This window comes from Dipodomys spectabilis, unplaced genomic scaffold (genome assembly GCF_019054845.1).
Source record: "Dipodomys spectabilis isolate Male_0828 unplaced genomic scaffold, ASM1905484v1 ptg000314l, whole genome shotgun sequence".
NCBI lineage: Eukaryota > Metazoa > Chordata > Mammalia > Rodentia > Heteromyidae > Dipodomys > Dipodomys spectabilis.
In genome coordinates this window covers 1,137,462-1,149,265 of record NW_024870991.1, presented here as the reverse complement: position 1 = coordinate 1,149,265, position 11,804 = coordinate 1,137,462, and positions in this window count along the sequence as shown.

Below are 11,804 nucleotides of genomic sequence, written 5' to 3'. Positions count from 1 at the left end.
CTCTCTCTCTCTCACACACACACACACACACACACACACACACACACACACAGACTCAGAGTAGTACTTCTCCTAAGTTTTTTGATTCCTCATCTGGGACAATGTATTAGCTGGAGCATGCGGGTTCCCATTCTCTGTTCCCTTGTCAGAACCAAGGGATCCCACCCAAGGGGAGCACCACTCTAATGGCACAGCATGACCCCTCCTCTCCCCTTCTCCAGGGCCAGACTTTTCTCCTTGGGAACAATTAGCCTTAACTCCCCATTCACCAAAACCCTAGGCCAGGACGCTGGGTGAAGGAATCCCCAGACAGGTGGCTCCTCAGAGCCAGGACTGAAACAAGCAGTGGGTCATGGGGTCCCAAGGGGGTTGTGTGACCCAGGGTGGGGGCAGTGTTGAGGACATGGATGGGGTCCTAAAGGCTACATACATGGACAGACTCCTACTTCCAGCCTAGATTCTTCTGGTCAACTGGGCAAATTCTTGTGGAGGACAAAGAGACCAGATGGACAGGGAGCACCACCAGACGCTGGCAGAGATGGGAAATGTGATCACCCTGTGAGTACTGTTGACAGCTGGGGTGGGGGATAGACCAGGTATATGTGTGTCTGAGGGCCTGTATTCCACCCATATATTCACCTACTATCTGACCCCCAGTGCCCTCACCTCCCTAGTGGGCTTTTCTGGGACCCTCCTCAGATGAAAGGGTGACTGAGTACAGAGGACTAGGGCTCACACAGCAAGGGAGGCCTATCTTCTGCATCCAACACCCCCTACTCCCAGAAAAAAAGAACAAGACCCAATAAGGCAGGTGCAAAGGTGTTGTTCCCCACCTCTGCCTAAAGCCACCAGGTTCCCACCAGGGAGAGGAAGGGTGCAGATGTGGGACTGTGTTGCTCCCACTACTCCAGCCAGGGGCTCAGTGGTGACTCCTTCTCACCCATTCCTGCATCTCCCCATTTCCAGGGATACTGGCCACTAGGGATGAGTGTGAGTTCCCAGAGTCAACACCCAATCCCCCACCCCCCCACTCCTGGGGCGCATTTGTGGCAGAGTCAAGGCTGGCCTGCCTGGTGCTGGGGAGGCATGGTTGGGACACAAGAGGGGAGGCGGGATTTGCAGGGTGGCAGAAGTAGTGGTAGGGGGAGGTGGCAAGGTGCTGACCTGCGGGTGGCCACTCACTTGTGCTGCTGGGAGAATCTGTAGGCTGTGGTTCTGTGTGCAGCTTGCAGCGATGGCAGTGGCATGGTGGACGCTTGGCCCCAGAGCAGAGGACCAGGGGTCTGTACCGGGTCCGGGCCTTAAACCAGTTGAGGGCGCACCATCACTGGATGACTCCAAGAGGTGCCGCAGGTCTGAGCCAGAGGAGATGCAATGCTGCAGGGAGCACAGTAGATGGGGCAGGGGCAGGGGCTTGTGGATGGCTGGGCTGAGCATGCCCCTTCTTCAGCTGAGCTTCCAGCCAGGGGCCTAAGACTTAGGGCATAGCTAGCCTTTGAGCCTCCCTGGGGTGGTGCGAGGAATGTGCCTGATGTGCTGGCTTTGTGTGCTCTGTGCTCCTGGCCCAGACCCATGCTCCTGCAGCAGCTCTGTGCTCCTGGCCCAGACCCATGCTCCTACAGCAGCAGAGGCATTGAGGCTGCCACCCCTGATATATGTGCCTGCTCTTATCTCTGCAAGTGCTCCACCCCCTGTGTGCCACTGGTTTCAGCAGATATGTGCCCCCTCAGCCATGCCCTGTCCTCCCTGGGTCACGCCTCTTCCCCCCTCAGCCACGCCTCCATCCCTGGTTTTGTGCTGTCCTGACTCTGCCCTAAGGCTATCAGGATATGGCAGAAGAAGCCTCACCTCAGGTCAGGGCTTCCCCCCAACCCCAGCAGCTGTCCAGGGGGTGCATCGAATCTCCCCTCAGCCCAACCGCTGGGGGACTCTTCTCCATCCACCCCATACACCAAGCAGGTACACGGTGACCCTCCATGTGTGTGTGTGTGTGTGTGTGTGTGTGTGTGTGTGTGTGTGTGTGTGTGATTGTTGGGATACCTACCTCTCAAGGACTCAGAACAATTTTAAAAAATAGCACAAAGAACCCTGTGTAATGCACTCGGCACAATGAGCCTTTTGAAGGACTCAGCACATAGCAACCTTTGGGATCCTCATAGTAATCTAATGACAAATAAGATAAGACATGCCATTTTGACATCACTAAACTTACATATCATAGTATTATGACATCATATGTCATAGTGACATTATAGACATATTGTGAATGCCTATTCTGTGATTTCATCCTATTTCAAGTGAGAGGTATTGGTGGATATCAGAAATCCATTATGACCTCAAAGCCATTGTGACATGAAAATCCCTTTGTGAAATCACAGTGCCATTGTGATAGTAACCTGTTGTGACATCACAAACTGGTCCTGTCCATTGTGACCTCATCACCAATGTGACATCACAAAGCCATTGTGATATCACGTTGCTGTTATGACATTACAATCACCTAGAGACCTCCCAAACCCATTATGACATCTTTAGCACCTTTGAAAAACACTTGGTCTTTGTGACATGACAGTCCCTTTGTGTATCCATATCCTTAATATGAAATGTCAATTGAGATCAGATATGCCAAAGAAATATCACAAAGTATTTACAATATAATCATCGATGTGACAGCACATTGTCATTATGACAACATCAGCTCATTGTGACATCACAAATCTGTAATGACATCATACCACTATGACATCACATTGTCATTGTGACATCATATATACATTATGAATGCCTATTATGTGATTTCATTATATTTCAAATGTGGCATGTGGGTTTATATCAAAAACACATTTTGACTTCATAACCATTGTGACATCACAATCCCTTTGTGATGTACCATTGAAATTGTGATATCTAAACAACTGTGACAACTCAAACATGTCCTCTCCTCAAACGTTTTGTGACATGTTGCCACTGTGTTATGTTAGGCCCATTGATAGCTCAATCTATTTTTGACCTCATATTATTTCAGGAATGTCATGAAATATTAGAAATATACTTTGACATCATGAGCATAGTGATATCACACTGCTAGATGTAATGACCATTGTGTCATATTGTCACATCACAAATCTGTTCTGACTTCATCACATTTGTGCCAACAAATGCTTTAGAATCCTCACAAGCCCGTTCTAAATTTATATACTTATTGTGAGTTAATGAAAATTGAGGTCTGGAATGCCATTGTCACATCACCAATCTACTGCGACATCACAAACAATTTTGAACTCATCACTATTATGGTATCACCAATTAATTAGAATTTGACATCATATAGTAATTGTGATATTACTGTACCATCATACTTTCACAATCCTATTATGACCTAATCACATCTTAGAAAATGCATGGCCTTTGGGACATCAAGCTCCTTCTGTGAAATTGTATCATTATGAACTTGTAGCAATTGAAATTTGAAATAATATGTGATATTACAAAATAGTTTTGACATCATTAACCTATTTTTATATCATTAACACTTTGACAACCAAAACCTGTTAGGAACTTTAGCACTTTTGACAAAAAAACATGGCATTTGTGTCATCACAGTTAATTTGTGTATGTCATGGTGACTTCATTCTCATGTCCTCACTGTAAACTAATAGCAATTAAGATCTGACATATCATTGTGACATACAAAACATTTGTGACATCATCACCAGTTTGATATCAATCATTATGACACAATCAGCACATTGTGACATCAACAAGCTACAGTGACCACATAGAATGACACTGCATTGCTATTTTGCTGTCTTAGACATATTGTGAGTGTATATCCTGTGATTTCATTTTATTTAAAATGTGGCATATCAGTTGATATCAGAAACACATTGTGACCTCATAACCATTGTAACATTATAAACCCTGTGTGACATCATAACTGGTGTAACATCACATTGTTGTTATGACATCTTTTGCTTATGGTGACATCACAAAATGGCAATGACATTATAACATTTGCCATTATGTCATTGTGATATCATAGTCACATTATGAATGCCTAATCTGTGATTTCATTGTATTTGAAATGTGGCATGTGGGTTATATCAGAAACTCATTGTGATGTCACAACCATTGTCACATCAAAATCCCTTGTGACATCAATTTGGCAATGTGACATCACAATGGCAACATGATGGAACTAAGGCATTGTGATATCAAAATAGTCATGAACACACAGTGGGTTTCTGATATCAACCAACATGCCACATTAGAAATAGAATCAATAACATAATAGGCAAACACATGTCTGTGACATCAGAATAACAATGTGATGTTGAATTGCTATGATGCCATTGTAATTTTACATGTCAAAATGAGCTGCTGGTGTCATAATGGCAACATGATGTCACAATTATCATGTCAGAAAGCATTTGTTATGTTTCCTTGGTATGTCTGATGTCAGTTGTCATTAGTTCCCCATGAGGTTATGGATCCAAAAAAGGTTCGGTGATGTTACAGAGGCCATGTGTGTTTTCAAAGGTGGTTATAAGTCATAATAGTTTTGTAATGGCACAATATAATCCATAATGTCACAATGGAAATGAGATGTCCCATTGGGTTTTTGATGTCAAAGTGGTGATGAGGTCACAATGGCTTTGTGATATCACAGGTTGTTTGTAATATCAGAATGATATATCCAATTTCAGTTACCCATAATTCAATATGAGGATACCAGTTGATAGAAGAAGCTTCATAGTGTGAGGTCATACTATGTGAAAACCCAACGGGACAGTGATTTCACAATGACAATGTGATGTTTCAACATCATGTTACAATAATGGTTTGATGTCACAACTGGTGATGCCATACTGATGTGGAGGTCATAACTTAGTCATAACTTGTGTGATATGCTGCCATTAGGATATTTTAGGCTTTTAGTAAGCTTATAATCAGTTTTGAAACTCATAATAATTCAGGTATGACATATGATATCAGAAATTGACTCTGACATCATGAACACTGTGACATCATGACCATTGTAACATCACATTGATAGATATCAAGACCATGGTGGCACATTATGAACTCACAAATCTGTTAGGACTTCATATATGTGAAACACATGACTTTAGAGACAACACAGTCCCTTTGTGAACTCATATCTTCATTGTGAATTAATGACATTTGAGATCTAGCATGCTATTGTGACATTTCCAACCAATTGTGACAGCACAAACCTATTATACTAGAAACACATTGTGATCTAATAGCCATTGTGATAGCACAATTCCTTTGTGACCCCACATTTCCATATTGATAACACTAACCCACTGTGAAATTGCAATGCTTTCAAACCCAATCCAGGTATGAAATGTGATACTAGAATCCACTGTGACATCTAGATTATGGTGACATCACACTGATAGATGTTATGAGCATTTTGTCACATTCTGGAAACACACACCTGTTAGGACTTCATCACTTTTGTGAAAATGCATGCCTTTGGAGACATCAGAGTACCTTTGTGAGCTCATGTACGCATTGTGAGTTAATGACAATAGAGATCACATGTGTCATTTTGATATCACCAACCCATTGTGACATCACACACTTCTTGTGAACCCATCAGTGTGGCATCACAAATTGTGATATCAAAATATTATTAAGTCATCATATTGCAACATCACATTGCCATTGTGATATCACTGTACCATTGTGTTTTCAAAAACCTAGTATGTCTTCATAGCATTTTAGAAAATTCATGGCCTTTTATACTTGTGTTTTTCTGTGAACTCATATCCTCATTGTGAAATTGTAGCAACTGAAATTGGACATGTGATTATGAGATGTGACTTCACAAAACTATTTGATTTCATCACCAATGTGTCATCACAAAAGCATTGTGAGCTTTCATTGCCATTTGGCTTCACTATCACATTGTGACAATGCAAACCTATTAGGACCTCTTAGCACCTTTGAAAAAACACATGACCTTTGTGACAACACAGTCCCTTTGTGGAACTATGCCCTCATTATGAACTGACAATTGATATCAGACATGCCAATTTAACATAATGAACCCTTTGTGACATCACCAGGGTGACATAACATTGTCATTATGACAGCATCAACTACTTTTGACATGACAAAACTACAATGACAAGACAGCATTATGTGATCACATTGTGATTGTGATGTTATAAAAAGATTGTGAATGCCTAATTTTAATTTTTTTTTGTCAGTCGTGGGGCTTGAACTCTGGGCTTGGGTACTGTCCCTGCTCTTCAGCTCTAGGCAAGCTCTCTATCGCTTGAGCCACAGAGCCACTTCTGGTTTTCTAATGGTTTTTTTTATTGGGAATAAGATTCTCATAGACTTTCCAGCCTGAGTTGGCTTTGAACCACGATCCTCAGATCTCAGCCTCTGGTGTAGCTAGGATTACAGGCATGAGCCACCGCCACGTGGCTTTTTCATTCTGTTTCAAAGTTAACATGTGTGTTAGTATCAGAAGCATATTGTGACCTCATAACCATTGTAACACCTTAAATCACCAATGACATCAAATTGTCATTATGACATCATCAGTTCATTGTGATGTAACCAAACGACAATGGCATCATAGCATTATAAATCACAGTGACATTGTGACTTAACAGTGTGAAGGCCTATTCTGTGAATTCAATCTATTTCAGAAGCCCATTTTGACCATATAACCATTGTCATATCACAATCCTTTGTGACTTCACATTGTCATTGTGATATCATTAACATGCTGTGCCATCACAAACAAGTCCTGTCCTTATAAGTTTTGTGACATACTGCTATTGCCATTTATTAGGCCTTGTGTGAGCTGATAATATGTTTTCAATCTCATATTTCTGGTTTGACATGTGATATCAGAAATCCCCTGTGACATCAAACTGCCAGATTTCATGACCATTGTGTCACATTTTGAGCTCACAAGACTGTTAGAACGGCATCACATTTGTAACAAAACATGCCTTTGTAGACATTACAGTCCCTTTTTGAACTGATATATTCATTGCCAATTAATGACAGTTGAGATCTCCCATGCCACTCTGACATCGTGAACCCATTGTGACATCACAAACTTATTGTGACCTCATCATGAGAATGGCATCAACAACTAATTGTTGTATCAAATCATAATTTTTCATAATATTGTAGTATTGCTCTTGTGATATCACTCTCCCATTGTGTTTTTATAAACCTGTTATTGCCTCATCAGATCTTAGAAAATTCATGGACTTTGAGACTTCAAGCTCTTTCTGTGAACTCATGTACATGTGACCTCTAAGGAAAGGAGACAAACCATCGAGTCACATTTAATATAATAAACCATTTTTCACTAGAAAGGGGATTGTGATTACCTTATTCTGGACTGGATACCCAGGTTCAAGAGCAGCCTTGACCACCAAACCTCAGACCTCCAAGGGGCAGCCCTGCCCTTTCTTAATTGTTCTGCAAACAACCAATCACAAAATTATGATCTCCAAAGCTCCAAACCTCAATGGGCAAGGCTTTTTTTCTTTTCCATTCTTCCCTCCTCTACAGACATGTCATTCCTTCCTGGTCTTTCCCTTTTTCCCTTCCACCACTTCCTTCTTCTCTTCAGGCCTTTCCACTCTCCACAGGCCTGCCCTACTCTGACCCAGTGACCAATTGCCAACCTTCTGCTCTCCCTCAGCTTCCTCTCTTCTCAGGCTTTTCCTTTCCTGCTGTCTCACCACTTTCTTCCATCCGGGTAACTCCCATTTTTATCTCCATTACAATGCTCTGAAAATGAAAATGCAACTTATATATAGGTTGTATCCCTCCTCCTTCCAACGGATCTCCTGCCTAACAGTTTTCAACCATCACTTCCAAAACTGCCCAATGCTCAATCACTTCTTGACAGCTCACCGTGTGAGGCTTGACACCTCCACCTTTAGCGGCATTCCCCACAATCTCCGGTGGGCCAAGCCAAGAATTTACAATGAATATCGGCTCCCACAGATAATTCTGGCCCCACTGGTTATTATAGTATCCTCATAGTGACTTAGAAGAAATTGAAATTGTATATGTCATTGTTATATTACAAACTTGATGAGACATCCTTAACTCTTTGTGACCTCATCACCTCGGAGGCATCACAAACTCATGGTGTTATCACATTCCCATTGTATCAACATGATCACATTGTGAATTCCCAAAACTATTATGACCTCAGAAGCTTTGAAAGAAAGCATGGCCTTTGTGACATGACAGGCCTTTTGTGTACTCATATCCTCATGTTGAGCTAATGACAATTGAGATCAGGCATGCCATTTTAACATAGCAAAACCTTTGTGACATCATCACCAGTGTAACATCACATTGTCATTATGATAACATCAGCCCAACATGACATCATAAAACAACAATGACATCAAATCACATGTAATTGTGATGTCACAGATACATTGGAATGCCTATTCTGTGATTTCATTCTATTTCAAATGTTGCAGGTGGGTTGATATCAGAAATACATTGTGGCCACATAATCATTATAATATCACAATACCTTGATGACACCATATTACCATTATGATATCACTAACCCACTGTGACATCACAAAACAGTCTTATCCTCATAATTTTTTTGACATTCTGCCAGTGTGATCTCTTTGGCCTCTCTGAGTACATAAATTGTTTAACTCATAATACTTAAGTCATGACATGTGATATCAAAAATCCACTGTGATATCATGACCACTGTGACATCACACTGCCAGATGTCATGACCACTGAGTCACATGAGGACATCGCAAACATGTTAAGACTCATTACACTTGTGCCAACATAGGCCTTTGGATACATCATTATCCCTTGTGAACTTAAATAGTCATTGTCAATTAGAGATATGGCATGAGATTGTGACATCACCAATCCATTGTGAAATCACAAACTTAAGTGACCTCATCACCTGTAGGGCATCACTATTTGTGACTTCAAAACAATACTATCTCATGTAATGGTAGAATCACATTGCCAATGGGATATCTCTGTCTCATTGCATTTTCTTTTTTTAATACCAAAACTAAGTATGATGTATTTTTTATTTATTTTTATTGTGTATTGTGAACATATTGTACGGAGGGGTTACAATTACATGGGCAAAATAATGAGTACATATCTTATCAAGCATTGTAGCCTCCTCCTTTGTTTACCCTTCACATCCCTTCCCAGCCTCCCCCTGCCCTCCCCAATGCTCCCCCCCACCAAACTTGTAAAGTTCATTTTCGACATGACAACTTGTAATTCTCATTGTTGCAATGGGTCCACCACTATCCTAATTTAAATGACCTGTTTTTCCCCTTCCTCTCCACAAGTTTTACTGACATCAAATACAGTGAAAGTATGGTTATACTGTGGGGGAGGGACATACAAAGCAACAAAGAAATAATCTTATAAATGCATTAGAAAGACATGTATAAGAGAAAAAACATTAAAATACATACCTGAGGGTTCATTTTCCTAACATCACATTATCTGAGCTTTTCTGCTTGACTCATACATATACTAAATATTGCAAATAAGGGATACCATGGGACCTATGTTTCTTTGGGCTTGGCTTACTTCCATTAATATATTTTTTTCCAAGTCTTTCCATTTCCTAACAAATGGGGCAATGTCATTCTTTCTGATGGAAGCATAGAATTCCATTGTGTATCTATACCACATTTTCTTGAGTCATTCATCTACTGAGGGGCATCTGGTTGGTTCCATATCTTAGCAATAGTAAATAATGCTGCAATAAATATAGTTGTGCTGGTAGCTTTAGTGTGGTCTTGTTTGTAAACATTTGGGTAAATGCCCAAATATGGAATTGCTGGATCATAGGGGAGCTCACAAAGGCTTTTCACAAAGGCTTTTGAGGAACTTCCATACCACTTTCCAAAGTGGTTGAACAAGTTTACACTCACACCAACAATGCAGTAAGGTTCCCTTCTGTCCACATCCCCTCCAGCATCTGTTGTTATTAGAGTTCTTGATTTTTGCCATTCTAACTGGGGTGAGGTGGTATCTCAATGTTGTTTTGATTTGCATTTCTTTTATGGCTAGGGAGGTTGAGCATTTCTTCATGTGTCTATTGGCCATCCTTCTATCTTCTTCAGAGAAGTTTCTCTTTAAGTCGTTAGCCCACTTATTTATAGGGCAGTTGTTTCTTTGAGGATTTTTGGTGGAGAGATTTAATTTTTTGAGTTCCAAGTATATTTTAGATATGAGAACCTTGTCCGTTGTATGGCTCGTGAAGATCTTCCAATCCGTAGGCTTTCTATTGATCTTGCTATCTGTGTCCTTTGCCATGCAGAATCTGTGCAGCTTCATGCAATACCATTTGCCCAACCTTTCTTTGATTTATTGTGTTTCCGAGTCTCTATTAAGAAAATTTCAGCCTGTGCCAAGGAGACATAGGGTTCCTCCTATTCCATCCTGTAATGTTTTCAGAGTGTCTGCTTTGTCTCCGAGGTCTTTGATCCATTTGTGGTTGATTCTGGTCCAGGGTGATATATAAGGATCTAGCTTTAGTTTTCTACAAGTAGTTAATTTTGCCTGCACCATTTACTGAAAAGTCTGTCTTTCTTCCATTCTATTTTTTTAGCTCCCTTATCGAAGATTAGATGGCTATAGGTCTGTAGGTTCATTTCTGCGTTTTCAATTCTATTCCATTGGTCCTGAGGTTTGTTCTTGTGCCAGTACCAAGCTGTTTTAATTACTATGGCTTTATAGTAGAGTTTGAAATTTGATATTGATATTCCTCCAGCAGTGTTCTTTCCATTGAGGAGCGTTTTTGTAATTCGGGGTCTTTTATTGTTCCATATGAATATTTTGATTGCCTCCTCTGTTTCCTTGAAGAATGAGGTTGGAATTTTGATAGGTATCACATTGAATTTGTAGATAGCCTTGGAAGTATTGTCATTTTCACAATGTTAATCTTTCCAATCCAGGAGCATGGGAGTTTTTCCCATTTTCTAAGTTCTGTTTTGATTTCCTTTTTCAAGTTTTTAAAGTTTTCATCATAGAGGTCCTTCAATTCTTTGGTTAAGTTAATTCCTAGGTAATTTTTTTTGTGGGGCTATTACAAATAGAGTTAATTTCCTATTTTCAGCCACACTTTTCTCATTGTTGACATACAGAAAAGCCATTGATTTTGGGGGGTTAATTTTATACCCTTCTACTTTGCCAAAGTTTTGAATCAGCTTGAGTAATTTGGGAGTGGAGTCTATGGAATTCTTTAAATACAAGATCATGTCATCTGGAAAGAGGGAGAGTTTTATTTCTTCTTTCCTTATTTGGATCCCCTTTTTGTTTGCATCTTGTCTTTTGCTGTAGCTAGGCATTCTAATAATAGATTGAAGAGAAGTGTAGAGAGTGGACATCGTTGTCTTGTTCCTGAGTTAAGAGGAAATGGCTTTAGTTTTTCACAATTTAGTATAATGCTGGCTGTAGGCTTGTCATATACAGCCTTTATTGTATTGAGGAATGTTCCATGGATTCCTAATTTTTCCAAAACCTTCATCATGAAAGGGTGTTGGATCTTGTCGAATGCTTTTTCTGCATCTATTTCTGTCTCATTGCATTTTCACCAGCTTATTATGTACTCATATTTTACAAAATTCATGGCCTTTCTGTCTTCTAGCTCCCTACGTGAACTCCTATCTTCATTGTGATCTAGTAGAATGAAATTGGACATGTAATGGTGATATTACACATTCGTTGTGACATCCCTATCCAAGTGTGACCTTATCACCACTTGACAT